We start from the raw sequence: 18,617 nt of genomic DNA on the forward strand, positions 1-18,617 counted from the left end.
CTGCCTGGTAGAATTTTGCAGAGCATAACTTAATCATAGCTAACACTTGGTCCAAGAATCATGAAGGAAGGTTGTATGCATGGAAGAGGCCTGGAGACACTGAAAGGTTTCAGACAGATTATATAATGGTAAGACAGAGATTTAGGAACCAGGTTTTAAATTGTAAGACATTTCCAGGGGCAGATGTGGACTCTTACCACAATCTATTGGTTATGAACTGTAGATTAAAACTGAAGAAACTGCAAAAAGGTGGGAATTTAAGGAGATGGGACCTGGATGATCTGACTAAACCAGAGGTTGTACAGAGTTTCAGGGAGAGCATAAGGGAACAACTGACAGGAATAGGGCGAAGAAATACAGTAGAAGAAGAATGGGTAGCTCACTCATTTGTTACATAGTTTAATTCTTAACTTCTTTGCGTGTTTTTCGTACTTGCATTGTTTAATTCATAAATTTCGGGCATATTATAGTATTTGAGAGTTGTAGCATCACGTTTTAGTACCTGAATAGTGTAAAATCGTGTAGTCTCCTTCCGCCGCCGAGCAGTGTGTCAGCAGTGCACAAGTGGCAGCATTACTGCATTTACTAGGCAATCTTGTATTTTAATAACCGTTTAAATTTAGTGTCGATTTGTTTGTGCTCTCTGTAGATTAGTTCAGACGTTCTTTGCACAACAGTTTTTAGCATGGATAGGGACTGCAACTGCTGTGTTCGGATGCAGGCTGAGTTGGCATCCCTTCGCTCCCAGCTTCAGGCAGTGTTGGCTTCGGTCACACAGCTTGAGGTTGTTGCCAATGGGCATCACTGTGGGGGTCCTGATGGGGGTTTGTCGGGGACGGCCAGCTCGTCCCTCGCATCCCCCGATCGGACTACAACTGTGGTTGCCCGGGATACTGCCTGCATTGAGGCTGATCCCTCACCTGTGGTAGAGTGGGAGGTCGTCTCAAGGTGTGGCAGGGGGTGAAAGACATTCCGGAGGGCTGAACGGAAGGCCTCTCCAGTTTGTCTGACGAACCGGTTTCAGGCTCTGTCTCAGGCTGATACTGATCTTTGGCCTGACATGGCTGCTTGTCCTGTTCCAGAGGTTGCCCCTCAGTCTGCAAAATCCGGGCGGTCGCAGAGGGTGGACTTACGGGTAGTTGGGAGCTCCAACGTCAGGCGTGTAATGGGGCCCCTTAGGGATATGGCAGCAAGGGAGGGGAAGAAAACCAAAGTGCACTCCGTGTGCATACCAGGGGGAGTCATTCCTGATGTGGAAAGGGTCCTTCCGGATGCCATGAAGGGTACAGGGTGCACCCATCTGCAGGTGGTCGCTCATGTCGGCACCAATGATGTGTGTCGCTATGGATCGGAGGAAATTCTCTCTGGCTTCCGGCGGCTATCTGATTTGGTGAAGACTGCCAGTCTCGCTAGCGGAATGAAAGCAGAGCTCACCATCTGCAGCATCGTCGACAGGACTGACTGCGGACCTTTGGTACAGAGCCAAGTGGAGGGTCTGAATCAGAGGCTGAGACAGTTCTGCGACCGTGTGGGCTGCAGATTCCTCGACTTGCGCCATAGGGTGGTGGGGTTTCGGGTTCCACTGGATAGGTCAGGAGTCCACTACACGCAACAAGTGGCTACACGGGTAGCAGGGGTTGTGTGGCGTGGGCTGGGCGGTTTTTTAGGTTGGATGGCCTCGGGCAAGTACAGAAAGGGCAACAGCCTCAACGGGTGCGGGGCAAAGTCAGGACATGCGGGGACCAAGCAGCAATCGGTATTGTAATTGTAAACTGTCGAAGCTGCATTGGTAAAGTACCGGAACTTCAACCACTGATAGGAAGCACTGAAGCTGAAATCGTTATAGGTACAGAAAGCTGGCTGAAGCCAGAGATAAATTCTGCCGAAATTTTTACAAAGGTACAGACGGTGTTTAGAAAGGATAGATTGCATGCAACCGGTGGTGGCGTGTTCGTCGCTGTTAGTAGTAGTTTATCCTGTAGTGAAGTAGAACTGGTTAGTTCCTGTGAATTATTATGGGTGGAGGTTACACTCAACAACCGAGCTAGGTTAATAATTGGCTCCTTTTACCGACCCCCCGACTCAGCAGCATTAGTGGCAGAACAACTGAGAAAAAATTTGGAATACATTTCACATAAATTTTCTCAGCATGTTATAGTCTTAGGTGGAGATTTCAATTTACTAGATATAGACTGGGACACTCAGATGTTTAGGACGGGTGGTAGGGACAGAGCATTGAGTGACATTATACTGAGTGCACTATCCAAAAATTACCTCGAGCAATTAAACAGAGAAGCAACTCGTGGAGATAACATCTTGGACCTACTGATAACAAACAAACCCGAACTTTTTGACTCTGTAAGTGCAGAACAGGGAATCAGTGATCATAAGGCCGTTGCAGCATCCTTGAATATGGAAGTTAATAGGAATATAAAAAAAGGGAGGAAGGTTTATCTGTTTAGCAAGAGTAATAGAAGGCAGATTTCAGACCACCTAACAGATCAAAACGAAAATTTCTGTTCCGACACTGACAATGTTGAGTGTTTATGGAAAAAGATCAAGGCAATCGTAAAATGCGTTTTAGACAGGTACGTGCCGAGTAAAACTGTGAGGGACGGGAAAAACCCACTGTGGTACAACAACAAAGTTAGGAAACTACTGCGAAAGCAAAGAGAGCTTCACTCCAAGTTTAAACGCAGCCAAAACCTCTCAGACAAACAGAAGCTAAATGATGTCAAAGTTAGCGTAAGGAGGGCTATGCGTGAAGCGTTCAGTGAATTCTAAAGTAAAATTCTATGTACCGACTTGACAGAAAACTCTAGGAAGTTCTGGTCTTACGTTAAATCAGTAAGTGGATTGAAACAGCATATCCAGACACTCCGGGATGATGATGGCATTGAAACAGAGGATGACACGCGTAAAGCCAAAATACTAAACACCTTTTTCCAAAGCGGTTTCACAGAGGAAGACCGCACTGCAGTTCCTTCTCTAAATCCTCGCACAAATGAAAAAATGGCTGACATCGAAATAAGTGTCCAAGGAATAGAAAAGCAACTGGAATCACTCAACAGAGGAAAGTCCACTGGACCTGACGGGATACCAATTCGATTCTACACAGAGTACGCGAAAGAACTTGCCCCCCTTCTAACAGCCGTGTACCGCAAGTCTCTAGAGGAATGGAAGGTTCCAAATGATTGGAAAAGATCACAGGTAGTCCCAGTCTTCAAGAAGGGTCATCGAGCAGATGCGCAAAACTATAGACCTATATCTCTGACGTTGATCTGTTGTAGAATTTTATAACATGTTTTTTGCTCGAGTATCATGTCATTTTTGGAAACTCAGAATCTACTATGTAGGAATCAACATGGATTCTGGAAACAGTGATCGTGTGAGACCCAACTCGCTTTATTTGTTCATGAGACCCAGAAAATATTAGATACAGGCTCCCAGGTAGATGCTATTTTTCTTGACTTCCGGAAGGCGTTCGATATAGTTCCACACTGTCGCCTGATAAACAAAGTAAGAGCCTACGGAATATCAGACCAGCTGTGTGGCTGGATTGAAGAGTTTTTAGCAAACAGAACACAGCATGTTGTTATCAATGGAGAGACGTCTACAGACATTAAAGTAACCTCTGGCATGCCACAGGGGAGTGTTATGGGACCATTGCTTTTCACAATATATATAAATGACCTAGTAGATAGTGTCGGAAGTTCCATGTGGCTTTTCACGGATGATGCTGTAGTATACAGAGAAGTTGCAGCATTAGAAAATTGTAGCGAAATGCAGGAAGATCTGCAGTGGATAGGCACTTGGTGCAGGGAGTGGCAACTGACCCTTAACATAGACAAATGTAATGTATTGCGAATACATAGAAAGAAGGATCCTTTATTGTATGATTATATGATAGCGGAACAAACACTGGTAGCAGTTACTTCTGTAAAATATCTGGGAGTATGCGTGCGGAATGATTGGAAGTGGAATGATCATATAAAATTAATTGTTGGTAAGGCAGGTACCAGGTTGAGATTCATTGGGAGAGTCCTTATAAAATGTAGTCCATCAACAAAGGAGGTGGCTTACAAAACACTCGTTCGACATATACTTGAGTATTGTGCATCAGTGTGGGATCCGTACCAGATCGGGTTGACGGAGGAGATAGAGAAGATCCAAAGGAGAGCGGTGCGTTTCGTCACAGGGTTATTTGGTAACCATGATAGCGTTACGGAGATGTTTAACAAACTCAAGTGGCAGACTCTGCAAGAGAGGCGCTCTGCATCGCGGTGTAGCTTGCTCGCCAGATTTCGAGAGGGTGCGTTTCTGGATGAGGTATCGAATATATTGCTTCCCCCTACTTATACCTCCCGAGGAGATCACGAATGTAAAATTAGAGAGATTAGAGTGCGCACAGAGGCTTTCAAACAGTCGTTCTTCCCGCGAACCACACGCGACTGGAACAGGAAAGGGAGGTAATGACAGTGGCACGTAAAGTGCCCTCCGCCACACACCGTTGGGTGGCTTGCGGAGTATAAATGTAGATGTAGATGTAGCTCTGAGGGATGAAGTAGTGAAGGCAGCAGAGGATCAAGTAGGTAAAAAGACAAGGGCTAGTAGAAATCTTTGGGTAACAGAAGAAATATTGAATTTAACTGATGAAAGGAGAAAATATAAAAATGCAGTAAATGAAGCAGGCAAAAAGGAATACAAACGTCTCAAAAATGAGATCAATAGGAAGTGCAAAATGGCTAAGCAGGGATGGCTAGAGGACAAATGTAAGGATGTAGAGGCTTATCTAACTAGGGGTAAGATAGATACTGCCTACAGGAAAATTAAAGAGATCTTTGGACACAAGAGAACCACTTGTATGAATATCAAGAGGTAAGATGGAAACTCAGTTCTAAGCAAAGAAGGGAAAGCAGAAATGTGGAAGGAGTATATAGAGGGTCTATACAAGGGCGATGTTCTTGAGGGCAATATTATGGAACTGGAAGAGGACGTAGATTAGATTAGATTAGATTAGTTTTTCGTTCCATACATCCGTGCTGAGGAGATCCTCGTGGATGTGGAACACGTCAATAATTTTTTTAAGCTGAAATAACAATACTAATAGTATGAATATATACAATACATCATTTGTTTCTATTAAAAAATTCGTCAATGGAGTAGAAGGATTTGGCCACTAGTAAGTCTTTCAGGCTCCTTTTAAACTCATCTTTATTTGAATCTTAATTTTTTATGTGGGCAAAGTGTGCCACGTTTTTCACTTTTATGTCGCCTATGTCTGCTAACACTCGAATTGCAAATACAGATTTGTTAAGGCGTTTCTGCAGTTCTGTGGTGTGCTCCTCCCAACTGAATTTATTATCAAGTTGTAATCCCAGGAATTTAAGACTGTCAACCTCTTCTATCTGCTCTTCTTCCTACTTTATGCATATGCTGGGTGGAAACCTCTTACAGGTTCTGAATTGCATATAGTGAGTCTTTTCGAAGTTTAATGTCAGTGAGTTGGCTTTAAACCATATATTAATATCCATGAAAATATCATTAGCAGATCTTTCTAGAACTACACTCGACATACTATTTATTGCAATACTTGTGTCATCTGCAAACAAAACGAACTCTGCTTCTGGCAGTGTAACTGGTGAGAGATCATTAATGTACACAATAAAAAGCAATGGCCCTAAGATGGATCCTTGTGGGACTCCACATGTAATTTCTTCCCATTCTGATGATGACAGATGACTTAATTCACTAGTCCCTTGCACTGACACCCTTTGTTTCCTGTTAGCTAGGTATGACTTGAACCATTTTGCAGCACTGCCCGTGACACCATAGAATTCTAATTTATTTAAAAGGATGTTGTGGTTTACACAATCGAATGCCTTTGACAAATCACAGAAAATACCGGCTGCTTGTAACTTGTTATTTAATGAATTAAGTACATTTTCACTGTAGGTGTAAATAGCCTTTTTGATATCAGAACCCTTCAGAAATCCAAACTGTGTTCTTGATAATATGTTATTTGTGGTCAGGTGGTTGAGAAGCTGCCTGTACATTACTTTTTCTAAAATTTTTGAGAATGCTGGCAAAAGTGAAATCGGTCTGTAGTTTGATGGCATCTCTTTATCCCCTTTCTTGAATAGAGGCTTAACATCTGCATATTTCAGCCAGTCAGGAAGTGCCCCAATTATAATTGACTGATTACACAAGTAACTTAGAACTGTACTAAACTCACAAGAACATGCCTTAATTAACTTTGTTGATAGTTCATTGTAACCACTAGAATGCTTTGTTTTTAAAGATTTTATTATGGAAGTTATTTCTTTTGGTGAAGTGAGTGACATATTCATGTACCTGAAGCTATTTGTAAAGGCTAGTTTCAGATAGTCAAGGGCATTATTTACTGATCCTGACAATCCCATTCTATCAGTAACAGATATAAAGTACTTGTTAAATAGATTTGCCACACTATGCCCATCGGTTACTAATGTGTCACCTAGTTTTTATTTTGTTCCCTGACATTACTATCTTCTTCTCGTAGTGCATTTGTTTAGATGTCTGAATTACTTTTTTCAATATTTTACAGTATTCCTTGTATTTAGCTAAATCATCAGCATTGGAGCTATTCTTGGTCGACAGATACATTTTCCTTTTTGTCTTCCAGGAAATCTTTATTCCTTGTGTGATCCATGGTTTTATTATAGACTTCTGTCAAATTTGAGTAACTTTTAGAGGAAAACAGTTTTCAAACATGGTACTGACATTGTTCATGAATGTGTTATATTTTTCATTCATGTCATTAGCACTATAAACATCTTTCCAGTTCATATCTTTGAGCAGTTTTCTAAACCACTCAATTTTTGGTTGACTGAATACTCTCCTGTACTCAGATTTAGCAGTCTTGATAATGTGCTTAGAATTTACATCTAAAACAAGGAGCTGCATGTCATGATCTGATAGTCCATTTATTACAGGTTTTATGATATGATTTTGTTCCTTTGATTTGTCTATAAAAATGTTATCAATGGCTGTCCTTGAGGATTTAGTGATCCTAGTTGGAAAGTTTACAGTGTGAGTTAGATTGAAAGACAACATTACTAACTGCAGTAAATGTTTACTGGAAGATTGAATTAGAAAATCTGTATTAAAGCCACCAGCAATCAAAATTTCTTTGTTTCTTCCTGTTAAATAAGCCAAAAGAGATTCTAGATGATTTATGAATAGATTATAATTTCCTGCAGGTGCTCGTTAAATAGTTACTATTATATAGGATATGTTATGGAACTCTACTTCTGTTACACATGCTTCTAGATGCTGCTCTAAACAGAATTTATTAATGTCAGTGTTCTTGAATTTATGGCAGTTTTTAATAAATGTGGCAACTTCTCCTCCATCCATATCTACTCTGCAGAAGTAGGAAGCTAGCTTAAATCCTGAAATGTCTAACATATCTATACCAGTGGTCACTTGATGTTCAGAGAGGCAGATTATGTCAATTTGGTTGGATGAATTCATTTCATCGATACAAATGAGTAGTTCATCAACTTTATTTCTGAGTCCCAGAATGTTATGGTGTAATAAAGATAACTGATACTGCACACTAATGGGATTATAACTGCTTTGTTGAAGATGAACTGGCAGTTTCTGATTACTTTCTGTTAAACATTGTTTAAATGGAGGCTGTATGCTAAAATCTGACTCCTGTTCATCTGTTTTCTCAAACTGAGTGTGTCTGCCAATCTCTCTTAAAACTCGTTTTCTATCCCCATTCCCTATCCTAAAAAAGGCACGTAGATGAAGATGAAATGGGAAATATGATACAGCGTGAAAAATTGGACAGAGCACTGGAAGACCTAAGTCAAAACAAGGCCCTGGGAGTAGACAACATTCCATTAGAAATACTGATAGCCTTGGGAGAGCCAGCCCTGAGAAAACTCTACCATCTAGTGAGCAAGGTGAATCAGACAGGCGAAATACCCTCAGACTTCCAGATGATTAAAAAAACTGATAGAAACCGACCTCGGGGAAGATCAGTTTGGATTCCGTGGAATTGTTGGAACACATGAGGCGATACTGGCCCTATGACTTATCTTAGATGATAGATTAAGGGAAAGCAAACCTACATTTCTAGCATTTGTAGACTTAGAAAAAGCTTTTGACAATATTGACTGGAATACTCTCTTTCAAATTCAGAAGGTGGCAGGGGTCAAATACAGTGAGCAAAAGGCTGTTTACAATTTGTACAGAAAACAGATAGCAGTTATAAGAGTTGAGGGGAATCAAAGGGAAGCAGTGGTTGGGAAGGGAGTGAGACAGGGTTGTAGCCTATTCCCAATGTTAATCAATCTGTACATTGAGCAAGCAGTAAAGGAAACAAAAGAAACATTTGGAGTAGAAATTAAAATCCATGGAGAAGAAATAAAAACTTTGAGGTTTGACGATGACTTTGTAATTCTGTCAGAGACAGCAAGGGACCTGGAAGAGCAGCTGAATGGAATGGACAGAGTCTTGAAAGGAGGATATAAGATGAACATCAACAAAAGCAAAAAGAGGATAATGGAATGTAGTCAAATTAAATCGGGTGATGCTGAGGGAATTAGATTAAGAAATGAGACACTTAAATTAGTAGATGAGATTTGCTATTTGGAGATCAAAATAACTGATGATAGCATAAGTAGAGAGGATATAAAATGTAGACTGGCAATGGCAAGGAAAGTGTTTCTGAAGAAGAGAAATTTGTTAACATCGAGTATAGATTTAAGTGTCAGGAAGTCGTTTCTGAAAGTATTTGTATGGAGTGTATCCATGTATGGAAGTGAAACATGGACAATAAATAGTTTAGACAAGAAGAGAATAGAAGCTTTCGAAATGTGGTGCTACAGAAGAATTCTGAAGATTAGATTGGTAGATCACATAACTAATGAGGAGGTATTTAATAGAATTGGGGAGGAATTTGTGGCACAACTTGACTAGAAGTAGGGATCGCGTGGTAGGACATGTTCTGAGGCATCAAGGGATCACCAATTTAGTATTGGAGGGCAGCGTGGAGGGTAAAAATCGTAGAGGGAGACCAAGAGATGAATACACTAAGCAGATTCACAAGGATGTAGGTTGCAGTAGGTACTGGGAAATGAAGAAGCTTGCACAGGATAGAGTAGCATGGAGTCTCATCAACAGCATCTTGCACTCATTGGATGATACCCACTGAACAGGCCAAGCTTGGTCTCCCACAATGTGATAAGCCACTTAAGGGAACCTGTTATCTGAAACACTGAATCAAGTGATGGATCATATATTGTGATGTTCTGGTCCTGATGTTGAAATGGTGGCGATATACTCATTTTGCATCAACAATCAAACTCTGGTTTTCAAAGTTAAGCTCCACTGTGTTGAATGGTACCAGATTTTTCCATGATCAGTCTCCCTTCCTTTGTCAGAATCTGAAACGAAAGGCGCCAAGAATAAATAAATAAGTTCTGAACACTAATAATCCCTTCATGACTTTTTGCTCACCTCATCAAGTTTCTCCAGCAACAAGACAAGAACTATTTGGAAAACAGTAATAGTACAGAAAAAAAATCACAAACTTGAAGAAAATGCCATTTTCCTTGACTTCCAGAAGGTGTTCGATACAGTTCCACACTGTCGCCTGATAAACAAAGTAAGAGCCTATGTTTTTAGAAAACAGAACACAGCTTGTTGTCCTCAATGGAGAGACGTCTACAGACGTTAAATTAACCTCTGGTGTGCCACAGGGGAGTGTTATGGAACCATTGCTTTTCACAATATATATATATGACCTAGTAGATAGTGTCAGAAGCTCCATATGGCTTTTCGCGGATGATGCTGTAGTATACAGAGAAGTTACAACATTAGAAAATTGCAGCGAAATGCAGGAAGATCTGCAGCGGATAGGCACTTGGTGCAGGGAGTGGCAACTGACCCTTAACATAGACAAATGTACTGTATTACGAATACACAGAAAGAAGGATCCTTTATTGTATGATTATATGATAGTGGAACAAACACTGGTAGCAGTTATTCTATAAAATATCTGGGAGTATGCGTATGGAACGATTTGAAGTGGAATGATCATATAGAATTAATTGTTGGTAAGGCGAGTGCCAGGTTGAGGTTCATTGGGTGAGTCCTTATAAAATGTAGTCCATCAACAAAGGAGGTGGCTTACAAAACACTCGTTCGACCTATACTTGAGTATTGCTCATCAGTGTGGGATCCATACCAGGTCAGGTTGACAGAGAAGATCCAAAGAAGAGCGGCACATTTCATCGCAGGGTTATTTGGTGAGCGTGATAGCATTACGGAGATGTTTAGAAAACTCAAGTGGCGGACTCTGCAAGTGAGGCACTCTGCATCATGGTGTAGCTTGCTCTCCAGGTTTCGAGAGGGTGCATTTCTGGATGAGGTATCGAATATACTGCTTCCCCCTACTTATACCTCCCAAGGAGATCACGAATGTAAAATTAGAGAGATTTGAGCGTGCATGGAGGCTTGCCGGCAGTCGTTCTTCCCGTGAACCATACACGACTGGAACAGGAAAGAGAGGCAATGACAGTGGCACAAAAAGTGCCCTCTCCCACACACTGTTGGGTGGCTTGTGGAGAATAAATGTAGATGTAGATGTAGAAAATTCTTTAAAAGCAGATAGTGAGATGATCAAATATGGCCCCAAAATTGTAGACACTTTACTATCATTTGTCTGTCAGGAGCATCTAATTTAGGTTTGAACGTTTCCTTAGTAGATAGCCCATAGTTTCTAAGAGAAGTCTTGCAACATAAATTTGATAAATTCAACTTTCTACTACACCTCTAAAACATGTTTTATGTTATCAACTCTCCCTAAAATAGAAATTCAGGTGGTTATCATGAAATCAGTAGTAAAACCATGAAATATTGTTCAACTGAACTTCGTAATTACGTAATGAATCTATTCACAATGATTCTTGCTCAGAGAGACTTGACAAATTGACTGTCATTACATCAGTGGCTGGTACCGCAGAGGTTGCCATTTGCCTGCCAGAGGTCACCCGTTCTACGGTATCTAGTGCATAACTCAGCATTAATTTGTATTTCTTGATTGAGTTGCCATTGGTGTTAATCAAATAAGGTACAACATCTTGTCCAATTTCTGAAACTTTGTTTTCTCAAACTTCATTCAGATGTAGTGGCACCACTGTTTAGGATAGGGAAAGCTAGCTTTGTGCAATATTCTCAGCACACGTTGCAGCCAGGTGCAGGCCAGATAGCAATGAGTTACTAATACCAACTTTTGTGAAGTAGAATAGACGCCATAGGGTGGCAAAATGCTGAAAGTGTATACGTAGTGGTTTTGCATGTCACAAATCACAGGCAGAAGGGGCCCACTGGCCAACCTAGCGTGTTATCAGTACGTGACGCGAAGCAGCGCATATGGCAAAACAGAGGCGCACAGCCGCATGTATATAGGTGTAGATTTCTAACGAGATTCATTCAAGTGTGGCAGCTTTCCTGGATGGTGGGGTGTGTCACACCACCAGTTACACGCAGCAGCAGATGAGGCGGCAGCATTCCAGTCCACGGCAGGTCGCTGGTTCGACCCTCTGAGGCTGAAGTGGGATCCATAGCAAGCCAGTGGCGGGCCACTCCACGGCTCGCTACCATGGGCAGTCCTCCTCACTTCCAACACATACCAGAGGCATCCCGAAGTGAGGGCTGCAGATTCAGACTCCAAATCGTGGGTGGTCATTGTCGCTGCAATCTAAGCCACGTTGGCGAGGGATCACAGCGCGGGCCATCTTGCAGTTGTCAGTGGGCCGCTCGGTGGCTCACTGAAGCAACAAGGATGGGGACAGCTGAGTTGGCAGCTGGTGCATCCTGATGATGATGCAACTCCACAGCTGTCCAAGGCCGGCTTGACACAGTATTGCATTGCATGGACCACTGGGGTGCTTCCTCAGCACTGCAGGGCCGCTGGGGTGTCTCCTCAGCATTGCGGGGTCCTGTGATGCAGACCAATGTGTGTGAGGGCACGGTGGTTGGCAACAATAAATCATCTGGAAAGCTCGGACAAGTCTTAATACGATGCCTTCTACCTCATCCCGCTACATTTGGTCATCCTGGAACATTCGGTGGTGAAGATCCCACTACATGTGGTGTCAGAATAGCGGACATCATCTGTCCAGTATGACATTCGAGCCCACTGCCCACATTACAGTCACAGGATGTGGTGAGTTTTGACCAGTTTTCTTTTGGGTGTTGGACGTTTTCTTTCTTGTTTGTGTCTTGAGTATGGTCTGCCAGGAGCCACATTTGAGATGTTTTGCATAGGCATATTACTTTTTTTTTCTTTTGTCAGAGTAAGTGTTAGCGTATTTGAGGCAGTAACATTTACTATTTTTTTTTCATGGCATTTAATTACTTTTGTATTTGTTTGAGTATTATGATACCGAGTATGATGATACTGAGGAGTAGGGAGTCAGGTTATTCTTGTACTTAAATGTTTTGTTTCAGGACTAACTAGGAACGAAAGCAACACAATGGCAGAGTCAGGGACACGAGGTGTGTCGAAACCAGAAGCGGTACAGATTTTGTTGGAAAAAGTAGCACAACTGACAGCAGACAATACGCAGTTGAGAAATGAATTAACACCTAGAAGTGAGCGGGAAACCGCACCTGAGCAGTTGTTGTTGCCTAGGGTGCAGGAGATTGATCCAGCTGCCGCAAGTTTGATTATTAAGTTTTCTGGCAAGGCATCTGAGGATGTGCGTTCGTTTGTGGAGGACTTGGAGACTTCACCAGTGATGAATGGTTGGTCTGATGAGCAGTTGTTACATATAGCCAAGATCAGATTAACGGATGAATATATAAAAAACAGAATAGCGCTCAGTACTTTAGAGAGAGGTTAAGTACAATGTCAAAGAGACAGGGGGAGACGATGGAGAAATTTGTGGACAGGATAAGGGAAATTAATGAGTATACTTACAAGTTGGGTCAGAGTGATGAAGCGAATAGTGTTCTGTTGCAGGAGAGGGTTACCGGTGCATATGTCATGGAAAGTGCGTGAAGGGACTCCAAAAGATTTGTATTTGGCCATTCAGCTGGTAGTTCAATGTGAGGAAATAGACATGGCAACAGGGGTACATGAGAGGCAAACACTGTTTACAGTGTATGTGAAGTGTTTTAAGTGTGGTCGTACAGGACATGTGCAGAGGCAATGTACCCAGTCACCGAGGAATAAAGGAAGGGGTGGAAATCGGCAGCAGGGAGGATGGAGAAGTGGAGTTATGAGAGGTGGACAAGCGTTAAACAGCAAATGGGGCCCAAGACCCACCTAAGGGAGCTCCCGTTTAATTTCAATGCTACAAATATGTATGCAGAGGTGGAATGTTCAGTGGCAGGATCCATAGAACTAAAACGTTTAAGATTTTGTCGGACACAGTGGCTACTAGGAATATAACGGGATGAAGGAAGCTAGACCCACCACATTATAGGTTGCATGGAGTGGGGGATAAGGAGGTCATGCCTTTGGGGTTGGTGACAATTGACTTTTGACCAGAGAAAGTCCGATTTAATGCATGCATGGAGGTAATACCATGGGTAAGTGAATGAATGCAGAGCTGTTACGAGGGGTGTTCAACGTAATGAACAAACCAATTGAACCACGTACATTAGCATAAGGCTTAATTCACATAATTGTGTGTCTAGTGGCACCGGGAAGTCACTTTGGGTAACTATGGAGTCGAATCTACCTGTGGGTACAGTATGTGTTATTGAACCATTGCGGGATAATGAAGTTTTAGATCCATTGGGTTGTTTTGTGAACAGTAGTATTGTACGCGTACAGGAGGGGAACGACGGGTGAGTAGTTACCATGAACGTGGATAATTTTAGTGCTGTAGACGTGAATTTAAGGAAAGGAGTTTTAGTAGCAAATTTGGGTGTGCCAGATGACGAAGACTGGTGTTCGAGAGGTAGGCGAAATGATCAACCACTAACTGCTGATAGAACTGCATTGCATGACAAAATTAAGCATTTCAAAGGAGGAGAAAGAGAGCATGGAAGAATTATTGTGGGAATTTAAAGATTTGTTTTTTCCACAAGGGCCGTTACCAGCAACTCCCTTAGTTCAACTAGGATACCAACAGGGAATGAAGTACCTGTTTACCGTAAACCATACAGAATACCGAGCCGCAGCCGATTGTGGAGGATTTCATTGATCAGCAGCTTGCAGACGATATTATACACTCCTGGAAATTGAAATAAGATCACCGTGAATTCATTGTCCCAGGAAGGGGAAACTTTATTGACACATTCCTGGGGTCAGATACATCACATGATCACACTGACAGAACCACAGGCACATAGACACAGGCAACAGAGCATGCACAATGTCGGCACCAGTACAGTGTATATCCACCTTTCGCAGCAATGCAGGCTGCTATTCTCCCATGGAGACGATCGTAGAGATGCTGGATGTAGTCCTGTGGAACGGCTTGCCATGCCATTTCCACCTGGCGCCTCAGTTGGACCAGCGTTCGTGCTGGACGTGCAGACCACGTGAGACGACGCTTCATCCAGTCCCAAACATGCTCAATGGGGGACAGATCCGGAGACCTTGCTGGCCAGGGTAGTTGACTTACACCTTCTAGAGCACGTTGGGTGGCACGGGATACATGCGGACGTGCATTGTCCTGTTGGAACAGCAAGTTCCCTTGCCAGTCTAGGAATGGTAGAACGATGGGTTCAATGACGGTTTGGATGTACCGTGCACTATTCAGTGTCCCCTCAACGATCACCAGTGGTGTACGGCCAGTGTAGGAGATCGCTCCCCGCACCATGATGCCGGGTGTTGGCCCTGTGTGCCTCGGTCGTATGCAGTCCTGATTGTGGCGCTCACCTGCATGGCGCCAAACACGCATACGACCACCATTGGCACCAAGGCAGAAGCGACTCTCATCGCTGAAGACGACACGTCTCCATTCGTCCCTCCATTCACGCCTGTCACGACACCACTGGAGGCGGGCTGCACAATGTTGGGGCGTGAGCGGAAGACGGCCTATCGGTGTGCGGGACCATAGCCCAGCTTCATGGAGACGGTTGCGAATGGTCCTCGCCGATACCCCAGGAGCAACAGTGTCCCTAATTTGCTGGGAAGTGGCGGTGCGGTCCCGTGCGGTCCCCTACGGCACTGCGTAGGATCCTACGGTCTTGGCGTGCATCCGTGCATCGCTGCGGTCCGGTCCCAGGTCGACGGGCACGTGCACCTTCCGCCAACCACTGGCGACATCGATGTACTGTGGAGACCTCACGCCCCACGTGTTGAGCAATTCGGCGGTACGTCCACCCGGCCTCCCGCATGCCCACTATACGCCCTCGCTCAAAGTCCGTCAACTGCACATACGGTTCACGTCCACGCTGTCGCGGCATGCTACCAGTGTTAAAGACTGCGATGGAGCTCCGTATGCCACGGCAAACTGGCTGACACTGACGGCGGCAGTGCACAAATGCTGCGCAGCTAGCGCCATTCGACGGCCAACACCGCGGTTCCTGGTGTGTCCGCTGTGCCGTGCGTGTGATCATTGCTTGTACAGCCCTCTCGCAGTGTCCGGAGCAAGTATGGTGGGTCTGACACACCGGTGTCAATGTGTTCTTTTTTCCATTTCCAGGAGTGTAGATCATAGTAGTAGTTGCTGGGGAGTGGGCATTGTCGTTGTGCCTAAAAAATCTATGGACGGAACTAAGAAATACAGGTTCTTTTGTGACTACCAATACCTCAATAATAAGACAGTAATGGATGCATACCCCATTCCAAACATATCGGAGACTTTGGATCACTTAGGACAGTGCCAGTACTTTTCTATGATGGATTTGGCAAGTGGTTATCATCAGTTAGAGATGACTCCAGAGGATCATCCAAAAACTACTTTCTCTACTCCTGGAGTCCATTACCAGTACATCAGAATGCCACTCGGTTTGAAAAATGCTCCAGCAAAGTTTCAGAGGTCGCTAGATAGTGTCTTGAGAACTTTGAAACTACAGCAGTGTCTGGTCTATTTGCATGACATTATAGTGTTTTCAAGTGGTATGGAGCATCATAGACAGTGGTTAAGGGAAGTCTTTATGAGGTTAAGAGCACCTCGTTTGACGTTGAGCCTGGAAAAGTGTCATTTTTCATTAGCAGAAGTAAAGTATTTGGGTCATATTATCAGTAAGGACAGAATGCGAACAGAACCGAGGTTGGTACAGACTGTAAGGGATTTTTGGGAACTGAAAACAGTTAAGGAAGTACAGTCATTCATCGGAATTTGCAATTTCTATCGGAAGTTCGTGAAGGGTTTTGCAGATTTAGCACAGCCGTTAACGCAATTGTTACGGTAGGGTGTGAAATTTGAGTGGACAGAAGAGTGTCACACAGCATGTGACAAACTGAAAGAAGCGTTAACATCAAGTCTGGTTCTTATGTTTCCAGATTTTGAAAAGGAGTTTATACTAGCATGCGATGCATCAAATCAAGCATTAGGGTGTGTTCTTAGCCAGGAAATTGATGGGAAAGAACATCCTGTAGCCTATGTGTCTAGGCAATTAAATGCAGTGGAGAAGAATTACTCAACAACTGAGAGGGAGATGCTTAGCGAAATCTGTGGCATCACATATTTTAAATGTTGTTTATATGGGAGAAGATTTCGGGTAGTGACAGATCATGCTGCATTGAAGTGGTTGTTGGGGTTGAAGGATCCATCCACTAGACTCACAAGATGGGCTATGAGGCTTAGTGAATTCGACTATGAGGTGGTGCACAAGCCTGGAAAGAAGCACGATAATGCGGATGCACGAAGTAGGAAGGTGGCAAAAGTAGAAGTCAAAGGTTATGACCTAGAATTACAGGACACGGACAATGATTGTAAATTGTATCGGACACAGCCACAATTTAATATGTACAACGGTCTTCTATGCAGGGAAATGAAGTTAGGGCCAAGGATAGCAGTGCCAGCGAAGTTGAGGGATGAGGTTTTAAAGGAAGCACATGCTTACATGTTATCTGGTCATGGAGGGTGTAGAGCGACAAATAGGAGGATGGCAGAGAGATATTGGTGGAGAGGTAGGAAAGTAGATGTGGATCAGTATGTCAAGAATTGCATACCATGTGCACAGAGAGCAGATTTGAGTCGGAAATAGATACAGCTCTAATGATTACCGGAAGTGGCTTGTCCATTTTCTTTGTTGGGGATTGATGTCTTAGGACCTTTTAGGGAAACACCATTGGGGAACAGATTTGTTCTCACAATAATAGACCATTTTTTGAGGTATGTAGAGATGGTGGCTATGCCAAATCAACAAGCAACAAGTGTTAGTAAACAACTGGATTTTGAAGTTTGGTGAACCGGAGACAATAATTACTGACCAAGGGACCAACTTCATGTCAGATTTAATGGAGGAACTGTGTAAACTGTTGAACATAAAGAAGTTGAGGACAAGTGCATTGCATCCACAGGCCAAGGGAAGGACAGAATGGGTACACAGAACAATTGAGATGATGCTGAGTTTCCATGTTGATTATCATCACCATCAGTGGGACGAGTATTTGAAGCATATTGTATGCATGTACAATGCAAAAGTCCAACAAACACCGGTTTGTCTTCATATGAGGTAGTGTATAGGCAAAAAATGACATCACTGTTTGATTTAGTGAGGCTACAGAAAGGAAGGACCAGTGAATCTGTACGTCAATTTGCAAGGATAATTTGGGATGTTTGGAAGTGGGTACAAAAGGCAAATACAAAGGCTTTGGAAAGGCAGGAAGATTCAGTAAAGTGGAAAGGAAGTTTACCGCAGTATAGAGTGGGGCAATGGGTAATGCCGTCCAGCCCCTATACACAAAAAGGGACAACGAAGATGTTCCTCATAAGGTATCAAGGGCCATACCAAGTTGTAGAAACTACATCTCCCATTAATGTTAAGCTTCAGCTGCCAACTAGAATAACAATAGTACACATTGGGCAGTTATGGCCATTTAAGGGTTGCCCGGATTTGATTCCAGGCGTGTCATAAGAAGGAAAGAGGAAGAAAGAGAGAGTGAAGAGAGCACAGAGAAAACCAGGAAGATAGAGTACAGCATGAAGTATTGTATGCTTTGCGATCCAGAAAGTAGTAGAATATTTATATTTTATTTTGTTTTTCTTGTTATGTGTCATTGGGTGTGCATAGAGTAATTAGGCATTGTATTTTTGTATATGTATTTTCAAGTATTGTGAGCCTGCTAGGAGCAGCAGTCTTTTTGAAGAGGGAGGAAGGGTGATGGTGATCCCTGTCCTCAGGTCACTGAAAAGCGAAGTGTAGTGTCTGACATATGTGGAGTGTTGTTGGAGGAGAAATCAAATGCAGTTCTGGAGAAATAAATGCATCAGAGCAAATTTTGTGGCAAAGCCATAATAAATATGTGTTGAACAATGTCAGAGTTGTACAATTTCCTATTTTAATTTTTAGTTAGCGACAGTGCTGGGTCAGGAAAGTCGTGTTAATTGCACCAGTTCATATAATATAAATTTAAGGATGAAAGTAGTCACACAATCAGTGTTGGGTTTGGATCAAAAATAGTGAATGTTGGAGGAAAATCTGTG

The sequence above is a fragment of the Schistocerca cancellata genome, chromosome 1 (genome assembly GCF_023864275.1).
Source record: "Schistocerca cancellata isolate TAMUIC-IGC-003103 chromosome 1, iqSchCanc2.1, whole genome shotgun sequence".
Taxonomy (NCBI): domain Eukaryota; kingdom Metazoa; phylum Arthropoda; class Insecta; order Orthoptera; family Acrididae; genus Schistocerca; species Schistocerca cancellata.